Raw genomic sequence first — 11,206 nt, 5'->3', positions numbered from 1 at the left:
TGCCTGCCGATGCAGGGGACACGGCTTCGTGCCCCGGTCCGGGAAGATCCCACATGCCGCGGAGCGGCTAGGCCCCTGAGCCATGGCCGCTGAGCCTGCGTGTCCGGAGCCTGTGCTCCACAACGGGAGAGGCCACAAGAGTGAGAGGACCGTGTACCGAAAAAAAAAAAAAAAGCATACCACCATCATCCCAAGCAGACTACAAAATAGCAAGCAGATTATAAAATAATAGTCTACAAGCCTGCTTTTTTAAATATATACCTAAATGCATTGAATATCTTATATAAAAAGCCAAGAGATAGAGATGAAACAAAATATTAAAAGTAAACATCTCCTTCCCCAAAACCCTAACTCCCTTCCAGTCACGAGGAGAACATCACACAAACCCAAGCTGAGGGACAGTCTATGAAATACGTGAACCAGGACTCTTCAAAATTGTCATTCAGAAAAGGAAAGTCTGGGACTTTCCTGGTGGTGCAGTGGTTAAGAATCCGTCTGCCAATGCAGGGGACACGGGTTCCAGCCCTGGTCTGGGAAGATCCCACATGCCGCAGAGCAACTAAGCCCGTACCTCACAACTACTGAGCCTGCGCTCTAGAGCCCGCGAGCCACAACTGCTGAGGCCACACGCCGCAACTACTGAAGCCCACGCACTCTAGGGCCTGTGTGCCGCAACTACTGAGCCCAGCTGCTGCAATTACTGAAGCCCGCACACTTAGAGCCCGTGCTCCGCAACAAGAGAAACCACAACAATCAGCAGTCCACGCACCACAACAAAGAGTAGCCCCCACTTGCCACAACCAGAGAAAGCCCGCGCGCAGCAACAAAGACCCAACACAGCCAAATATAAACAATAATAAAAATAAATAAATAAAGGCATCATCACATAAAAACAAAAGAGGAAATAATTTTTTCAAAAAACAATAACTGGTGGGGCAGTGGTTAAGAGTCCGTCTGCCAGTGCAGGAGACACGGGTTTGAGCCCTGGTCTGGGAAGATCCCACATGCTGCAGAGCAACTAAGCCCGTGAGCCACAACTACTCAGCCTGCGCGTCTGGAGCCTGTGCTCCCCAACAAGAGGGGCCCCGGCAGTGACAGGCCCACGCACCACGATGAGGAGTGGCCCCTGCTCGCCGCAACTAGAGAAGGCCCTCGCACAGAAACGAAGACCCAACACAGCCAAAAATAAAGAAAAAATAAAGAAAAATAAGTACATTTAAAAGGAAAACCTATACATTTCCCTTTCTGCAAATGTAGGTTTTCCAGGCAAGAGTAGAGCCTCAGAAAGAATGTCTGCAAACAGGACAATCGCTAGTTCACTAAGTACAAGATGTAGGATACTTCTGAAGAATCCCATCACAGCTAGGTAATTGGTCCCGAACCAAAAGTAAATACTGGAAGAAAAATGAAATCAACAGTGTACCACACAGGTGGTAGGCAGACTGGCCTGGACTAAGACATCTTCAGTAATAGATAATAAGGGTGCTCATTTGTAAGCATCATTCTCGTCCCACTGTGGACTTCCTTCTGCGACCGTATAAGGATACCACCAGATCATCTGGAAATCAAGTCATGAAATGTACTTTTATATTTTTAAAAATCAATTCTTGTCCTTAAATTAACTTTTCTTGTCAGTTTAGTCAGGGTCCTCTATTACTTCTAAATCATTAAATCTTATTTGATTAGAGACAGGCTTCAAAAAATAAAACTAAACTGTGATCAAATAGCCGGAACAAACAGTAGTAACTAAAATTGCTTCAATCTAAACTGAAGATGATTTCTGTATCTCTGTCTTTTACATTTGTCTCCATTGGGGAAAAAAAATTATGTACCTCATAATTAACTTGGCTGGAATGAATCAGACTGCATTTGTAAAATTTCATAAGACCAATGAGCTGTGCTAAACAGTACCACTATCCACCTGAGCAGAAATTACTATCCATAAGTTTCTTTACATAACTAACAAAACAAAAATTGAAACAAAAGAAGAACTACTAGAAAAATATTAGAGATTCATTTTTTAAGTCAGGAATTTGCCTTTAGTCAGTAATTTGCCTCATACATTATGATTTTCCCTGTGGAAACCCAATTATTATCCTGGAAACAAGACCACTTTAGAAAGCAAATGCATCGTGACAAAAGAAAGAAAAGGCAGGTTGATACATTATTAAAATAACTCACACGCCATACCCTGAGGAGTAAGGAAGCCATGGCAGAGCAGGCCCCCTTCTCCTCAATGGACAGCACAGCTGTGGGGAAGACACTGCAGCTAGCAGAAGCGTGTCACACTTCCTCAGGGAGGAAGCAAGTTACAGACCACTCTAGAGAGGGCGCCCATCAACTGATGGCCACGCTCATTACCCAACGTCCAGGCTACCCACAGGCTGACTGCAACCCAACATTCCCACCATTCCCACAAAGGCCCCAGGAACCCTCAGGCCTCTGAGGCTCTGCCAATGCCCTTCCCCCTACCCAAATATCCTTTCCCTCCTCTCTCCGGAACTCAATCCTGCCCAGCTCTAAATGAACACACCAAGGCCTATTTCCCTAAGAATGCCTCTCTCAAAACCAAAATTACTTCCTCGAGAATGATCTGCCTCTTATTCATCCATCATTATCTTGGATTAAATACATCATGTAAGACGCCTTATCTGACCAACACAACTAGTTTAGAAATAAGAGTCACGTTTTAGACCATCTATGACATGACATGGCAACCATTCAGCTCACTAAAACCATTCAATAAACACTCTAATTGAATTTCCCAAAGAGTTGACCTAAAATAACCTAAATGCCAAGCATTCCAAGAACCGTCCTGAACCAAATTCACTTCTCATTCGAATGCCAATGTCATACACAGGGATGTTGTATTGTCTTGAAATGTACTTGCCTTTATCCAAAACTAGAATCTCTGATGAATCTATGGGACACACATGTAAAATATTCTGCAAAGTCAAAAAGCTTTATTTATCGTACTGTGCTTAATATTCAGCCAGACCTGCAGTTTTCTCTAAAACTTATACAATTACTGAGTATGCAAGAAGCAATAGAAGAGAGACTAAGTCTATTGAGAAGAAAACTGGAAGCGAAGGTCATCAGTCATTTTCTACTTTGAATCATCTCTTTCATAAAGAGGTAAATGCTCCTAAATTCCAGAATGAATGGAGTTCAATACAGCAGAGTAAAATGCTTTCATTACATAAAATAAATGTCTTGATGGACCTTCCACCATCTGTTTTAGTAACTTCAATTATAAAAATACCCCTAAATTTAAGAAAAGTTATATCAACAGCTAAAATTGAGATTTCTTTTCCATCTATTACTTTGATTTTCCTGACCCATGTTTGAGAATTGTCAGCATTCTACATCAAGAATTCCAAATTATTTCTTGAAGAGAGTGAGATTCCTCCCAAGTCATTTAACATGCTTACTAATCAATAAAGATATGAAAAAACAAAGAAAAACCATATTTATGAAGCAAGCAAATTATATTAAAAGACTGACTTTGAGAAAAGGTTGCTGCTTGCCAAGAAAATTTTATTATTATAAAACATTTTCTGTCATTTGTATTTCTTCATTTTCCCTTCCAGATGATCTGTGTAGCCTTGTAAACACATCATAATCCAAAGCAGTTGAGCTTTATCAATAAACTGTAAATCAATGCAAGAGAGCCAACTGCATAAATAAAACAAAAGTGTACCGTGCTTCCCTGGTGGCGCAGTGGTTGAGAGCCTGCCTGCCGATGCAGGGGACACGGCTTCGTGCCCCGGTCCGGGAAGATCCCACATGCCGCGGAGCGGCTAGGCCCCTGAGCCATGGCCGCTGAGCCTGCGTGTCCGGAGCCTGTGCTCCACAACGGGAGAGGCCACAAGAGTGAGAGGACCGTGTACCGAAAAAAAAAAAAAAAGCATACCACCATCATCCCAAGCAGACTACAAAATAGCAAGCAGATTATAAAATAATAGTCTACAAGCCTGCTTTTTTAAATATATACCTAAATGCATTGAATATCTTATATAAAAAGCCAAGAGATAGAGATGAAACAAAATATTAAAAGTAAACATCTCCTTCCCCAAAACCCTAACTCCCTTCCAGTCACGAGGAGAACATCACACAAACCCAAGCTGAGGGACAGTCTATGAAATACGTGAACCAGGACTCTTCAAAATTGTCATTCAGAAAAGGAAAGTCTGGGACTTTCCTGGTGGTGCAGTGGTTAAGAATCCGTCTGCCAATGCAGGGGACACGGGTTCCAGCCCTGGTCTGGGAAGATCCCACATGCCGCAGAGCAACTAAGCCCGTACCTCACAACTACTGAGCCTGCGCTCTAGAGCCCGCGAGCCACAACTGCTGAGGCCACACGCCGCAACTACTGAAGCCCACGCACTCTAGGGCCTGTGTGCCGCAACTACTGAGCCCAGCTGCTGCAATTACTGAAGCCCGCACACTTAGAGCCCGTGCTCCGCAACAAGAGAAACCACAACAATCAGCAGTCCACGCACCACAACAAAGAGTAGCCCCCACTTGCCACAACCAGAGAAAGCCCGCGCGCAGCAACAAAGACCCAACACAGCCAAATATAAACAATAATAAAAATAAATAAATAAAGGCATCATCACATAAAAACAAAAGAGGAAATAATTTTTTCAAAAAACAATAACTGGTGGGGCAGTGGTTAAGAGTCCGTCTGCCAGTGCAGGAGACACGGGTTTGAGCCCTGGTCTGGGAAGATCCCACATGCTGCAGAGCAACTAAGCCCGTGAGCCACAACTACTCAGCCTGCGCGTCTGGAGCCTGTGCTCCCCAACAAGAGGGGCCCCGGCAGTGACAGGCCCACGCACCACGATGAGGAGTGGCCCCTGCTCGCCGCAACTAGAGAAGGCCCTCGCACAGAAACGAAGACCCAACACAGCCAAAAATAAAGAAAAAATAAAGAAAAATAAGTACATTTAAAAGGAAAACCTATACATTTCCCTTTCTGCAAATGTAGGTTTTCCAGGCAAGAGTAGAGCCTCAGAAAGAATGTCTGCAAACAGGACAATCGCTAGTTCACTAAGTACAAGATGTAGGATACTTCTGAAGAATCCCATCACAGCTAGGTAATTGGTCCCGAACCAAAAGTAAATACTGGAAGAAAAATGAAATCAACAGTGTACCACACAGGTGGTAGGCAGACTGGCCTGGACTAAGACATCTTCAGTAATAGATAATAAGGGTGCTCATTTGTAAGCATCATTCTCGTCCCACTGTGGACTTCCTTCTGCGACCGTATAAGGATACCACCAGATCATCTGGAAATCAAGTCATGAAATGTACTTTTATATTTTTAAAAATCAATTCTTGTCCTTAAATTAACTTTTCTTGTCAGTTTAGTCAGGGTCCTCTATTACTTCTAAATCATTAAATCTTATTTGATTAGAGACAGGCTTCAAAAAATAAAACTAAACTGTGATCAAATAGCCGGAACAAACAGTAGTAACTAAAATTGCTTCAATCTAAACTGAAGATGATTTCTGTATCTCTGTCTTTTACATTTGTCTCCATTGGGGAAAAAAAATTATGTACCTCATAATTAACTTGGCTGGAATGAATCAGACTGCATTTGTAAAATTTCATAAGACCAATGAGCTGTGCTAAACAGTACCACTATCCACCTGAGCAGAAATTACTATCCATAAGTTTCTTTACATAACTAACAAAACAAAAATTGAAACAAAAGAAGAACTACTAGAAAAATATTAGAGATTCATTTTTTAAGTCAGGAATTTGCCTTTAGTCAGTAATTTGCCTCATACATTATGATTTTCCCTGTGGAAACCCAATTATTATCCTGGAAACAAGACCACTTTAGAAAGCAAATGCATCGTGACAAAAGAAAGAAAAGGCAGGTTGATACATTATTAAAATAACTCACACGCCATACCCTGAGGAGTAAGGAAGCCATGGCAGAGCAGGCCCCCTTCTCCTCAATGGACAGCACAGCTGTGGGGAAGACACTGCAGCTAGCAGAAGCGTGTCACACTTCCTCAGGGAGGAAGCAAGTTACAGACCACTCTAGAGAGGGCGCCCATCAACTGATGGCCACGCTCATTACCCAACGTCCAGGCTACCCACAGGCTGACTGCAACCCAACATTCCCACCATTCCCACAAAGGCCCCAGGAACCCTCAGGCCTCTGAGGCTCTGCCAATGCCCTTCCCCCTACCCAAATATCCTTTCCCTCCTCTCTCCGGAACTCAATCCTGCCCAGCTCTAAATGAACACACCAAGGCCTATTTCCCTAAGAATGCCTCTCTCAAAACCAAAATTACTTCCTCGAGAATGATCTGCCTCTTATTCATCCATCATTATCTTGGATTAAATACATCATGTAAGACGCCTTATCTGACCAACACAACTAGTTTAGAAATAAGAGTCACGTTTTAGACCATCTATGACATGACATGGCAACCATTCAGCTCACTAAAACCATTCCATAAACACTCTAATTGAATTTCCCAAAGAGTTGACCTAAAATAACCTAAATGCCAAGCATTCCAAGAACCGTCCTGAACCAAATTCACTTCTCATTCGAATGCCAATGTCATACACAGGGATGTTGTATTGTCTTGAAATGTACTTGCCTTTATCCAAAACTAGAATCTCTGATGAATCTATGGGACACACATGTAAAATATTCTGCAAAGTCAAAAAGTTTTATTTATCGTACTGTGCTTAATATTCAGCCAGACCTGCAGTTTTCTCTAAAACTTATACAATTACTGAGTATGCAAGAAGCATTAGAAGAGAGACTAAGTCTATTGAGAAGAAAACTGGAAGCGAAGGTCATCAGTCATTTTCTATTTTGAAACATCTCTTTCATAAAGAGGTAAATGCTCCTAAATTCCAGAATGAATGGAGTTCAATACAGCAGAGTAAAATGCTTTCATTACATAAAATAAATGTCTTGATGGACCTTCCACCAACTGTTTTAGTAACTTCAATTATAAAAAAAACCCTAAATTTAAGAAAAGTTATATCAACAGCTAAAATTGAGATTTCTTTTCCATCTATTACTTTGATTTTCCTGACCCATGTTTGAGAATTGTCAGCATTCTACATCAAGAATTCCAAATTATTTCTTGAAGAGAGTGAGATTCCTCCCAAGTCATTTAACATGCTTACTAATCAATAAAGATATGAAAAAACAAAGAAAAACCATATTTATGAAGCAAGCAAATTATATTAAAAGACTGACTTTGAGAAAAGGTTGCTGCTTGCCAAGAAAATTTTATTATTATAAAACATTTTCTGTCATTTGTATTTCTTCATTTTCCCTTCCAGATGATCTGTGTAGCCTTGTAAACACATCATAATCCAAAGCAGTTGAGCTTTATCAATAAACTGTAAATCAATGCAAGAGAGCCAACTGCATAAATAAAACAAAAGTGTACCGTGCTTCCCTGGTGGCGCAGTGGTTGAGAGCCTGCCTGCCGATGCAGGGGACACGGCTTCGTGCCCCGGTCCGGGAAGATCCCACATGCCGCGGAGCGGCTAGGCCCCTGAGCCATGGCCGCTGAGCCTGCGTGTCCGGAGCCTGTGCTCCACAACGGGAGAGGCCACAAGAGTGAGAGGACCGTGTACCGAAAAAAAAAAAAAAAGCATACCACCATCATCCCAAGCAGACTACAAAATAGCAAGCAGATTATAAAATAATAGTCTACAAGCCTGCTTTTTTAAATATATACCTAAATGCATTGAATATCTTATATAAAAAGCCAAGAGATAGAGATGAAACAAAATATTAAAAGTAAACATCTCCTTCCCCAAAACCCTAACTCCCTTCCAGTCACGAGGAGAACATCACACAAACCCAAGCTGAGGGACAGTCTATGAAATACGTGAACCAGGACTCTTCAAAATTGTCATTCAGAAAAGGAAAGTCTGGGACTTTCCTGGTGGTGCAGTGGTTAAGAATCCGTCTGCCAATGCAGGGGACACGGGTTCCAGCCCTGGTCTGGGAAGATCCCACATGCCGCAGAGCAACTAAGCCCGTACCTCACAACTACTGAGCCTGCGCTCTAGAGCCCGCGAGCCACAACTGCTGAGGCCACACGCCGCAACTACTGAAGCCCACGCACTCTAGGGCCTGTGTGCCGCAACTACTGAGCCCAGCTGCTGCAATTACTGAAGCCCGCACACTTAGAGCCCGTGCTCCGCAACAAGAGAAACCACAACAATCAGCAGTCCACGCACCACAACAAAGAGTAGCCCCCACTTGCCACAACCAGAGAAAGCCCGCGCGCAGCAACAAAGACCCAACACAGCCAAATATAAACAATAATAAAAATAAATAAATAAAGGCATCATCACATAAAAACAAAAGAGGAAATAATTTTTTCAAAAAACAATAACTGGTGGGGCAGTGGTTAAGAGTCCGTCTGCCAGTGCAGGAGACACGGGTTTGAGCCCTGGTCTGGGAAGATCCCACATGCTGCAGAGCAACTAAGCCCGTGAGCCACAACTACTCAGCCTGCGCGTCTGGAGCCTGTGCTCCCCAACAAGAGGGGCCCCGGCAGTGACAGGCCCACGCACCACGATGAGGAGTGGCCCCTGCTCGCCGCAACTAGAGAAGGCCCTCGCACAGAAACGAAGACCCAACACAGCCAAAAATAAAGAAAAAATAAATAAAAATAAGTACATTTAAAAGGAAAACCTATACATTTCCCTTTCTGCAAATGTAGGTTTTCCAGGCAAGAGTAGAGCCTCAGAAAGAATGTCTGCAAACAGGACAATCGCTAGTTCACTAAGTACAAGATGTAGGATACTTCTGAAGAATCCCATCACAGCTAGGTAATTGGTCCCGAACCAAAAGTAAATACTGGAAGAAAAATGAAATCAACAGTGTACCACACAGGTGGTAGGCAGACTGGCCTGGACTAAGACATCTTCAGTAATAGATAATAAGGGTGCTCATTTGTAAGCATCATTCTCGTCCCACTGTGGACTTCCTTCTGCGACCGTATAAGGATACCACCAGATCATCTGGAAATCAAGTCATGAAATGTACTTTTATATTTTTAAAAATCAATTCTTGTCCTTAAATTAACTTTTCTTGTCAGTTTAGTCAGGGTCCTCTATTACTTCTAAATCATTAAATCTTATTTGATTAGAGACAGGCTTCAAAAAATAAAACTAAACTGTGATCAAATAGCCGGAACAAACAGTAGTAACTAAAATTGCTTCAATCTAAACTGAAGATGATTTCTGTATCTCTGTCTTTTACATTTGTCTCCATTGGGGAAAAAAAATTATGTACCTCATAATTAACTTGGCTGGAATGAATCAGACTGCATTTGTAAAATTTCATAAGACCAATGAGCTGTGCTAAACAGTACCACTATCCACCTGAGCAGAAATTACTATCCATAAGTTTCTTTACATAACTAACAAAACAAAAATTGAAACAAAAGAAGAACTACTAGAAAAATATTAGAGATTCATTTTTTAAGTCAGGAATTTGCCTTTAGTCAGTAATTTGCCTCATACATTATGATTTTCCCTGTGGAAACCCAATTATTATCCTGGAAACAAGACCACTTTAGAAAGCAAATGCATCGTGACAAAAGAAAGAAAAGGCAGGTTGATACATTATTAAAATAACTCACACGCCATACCCTGAGGAGTAAGGAAGCCATGGCAGAGCAGGCCCCCTTCTCCTCAATGGACAGCACAGCTGTGGGGAAGACACTGCAGCTAGCAGAAGCGTGTCACACTTCCTCAGGGAGGAAGCAAGTTACAGACCACTCTAGAGAGGGCGCCCATCAACTGATGGCCACGCTCATTACCCAACGTCCAGGCTACCCACAGGCTGACTGCAACCCAACATTCCCACCATTCCCACAAAGGCCCCAGGAACCCTCAGGCCTCTGAGGCTCTGCCAATGCCCTTCCCCCTACCCAAATATCCTTTCCCTCCTCTCTCCGGAACTCAATCCTGCCCAGCTCTAAATGAACACACCAAGGCCTATTTCCCTAAGAATGCCTCTCTCAAAACCAAAATTACTTCCTCGAGAATGATCTGCCTCTTATTCATCCATCATTATCTTGGATTAAATACATCATGTAAGACGCCTTATCTGACCAACACAACTAGTTTAGAAATAAGAGTCACGTTTTAGACCATCTATGACATGACATGGCAACCATTCAGCTCACTAAAACCATTCCATAAACACTCTAATTGAATTTCCCAAAGAGTTGACCTAAAATAACCTAAATGCCAAGCATTCCAAGAACCGTCCTGAACCAAATTCACTTCTCATTCGAATGCCAATGTCATACACAGGGATGTTGTATTGTCTTGAAATGTACTTGCCTTTATCCAAAACTAGAATCTCTGATGAATCTATGGGACACACATGTAAAATATTCTGCAAAGTCAAAAAGTTTTATTTATCGTACTGTGCTTAATATTCAGCCAGACCTGCAGTTTTCTCTAAAACTTATACAATTACTGAGTATGCAAGAAGCATTAGAAGAGAGACTAAGTCTATTGAGAAGAAAACTGGAAGCGAAGGTCATCAGTCATTTTCTATTTTGAAACATCTCTTTCATAAAGAGGTAAATGCTCCTAAATTCCAGAATGAATGGAGTTCAATACAGCAGAGTAAAATGCTTTCATTACATAAAATAAATGTCTTGATGGACCTTCCACCAACTGTTTTAGTAACTTCAATTATAAAAAAAACCCTAAATTTAAGAAAAGTTATATCAACAGCTAAAATTGAGATTTCTTTTCCATCTATTACTTTGATTTTCCTGACCCATGTTTGAGAATTGTCAGCATTCTACATCAAGAATTCCAAATTATTTCTTGAAGAGAGTGAGATTCCTCCCAAGTCATTTAACATGCTTACTAATCAATAAAGATATGAAAAAACAAAGAAAAACCATATTTATGAAGCAAGCAAATTATATTAAAAGACTGACTTTGAGAAAAGGTTGCTGCTTGCCAAGAAAATTTTATTATTATAAAACATTTTCTGTCATTTGTATTTCTTCATTTTCCCTTCCAGATGATCTGTGTAGCCTTGTAAACACATCATAATCCAAAGCAGTTGAGCTTTATCAATAAACTGTAAATCAATGCAAGAGAGCCAACTGCATAAATAAAACAAAAGTGTACCGTGCTTCCCTGGTGGCGCAGTGGTTGAGAGCCTGCCTGC

Source organism: Mesoplodon bidens, assembly GCF_964165515.1.
Source record: "Mesoplodon bidens genome assembly, contig: HAP1_SCAFFOLD_520, whole genome shotgun sequence".
In the NCBI taxonomy this organism is placed as follows: domain Eukaryota; kingdom Metazoa; phylum Chordata; class Mammalia; order Artiodactyla; family Ziphiidae; genus Mesoplodon; species Mesoplodon bidens.
This window is presented reverse-complemented; position numbering follows the sequence as displayed.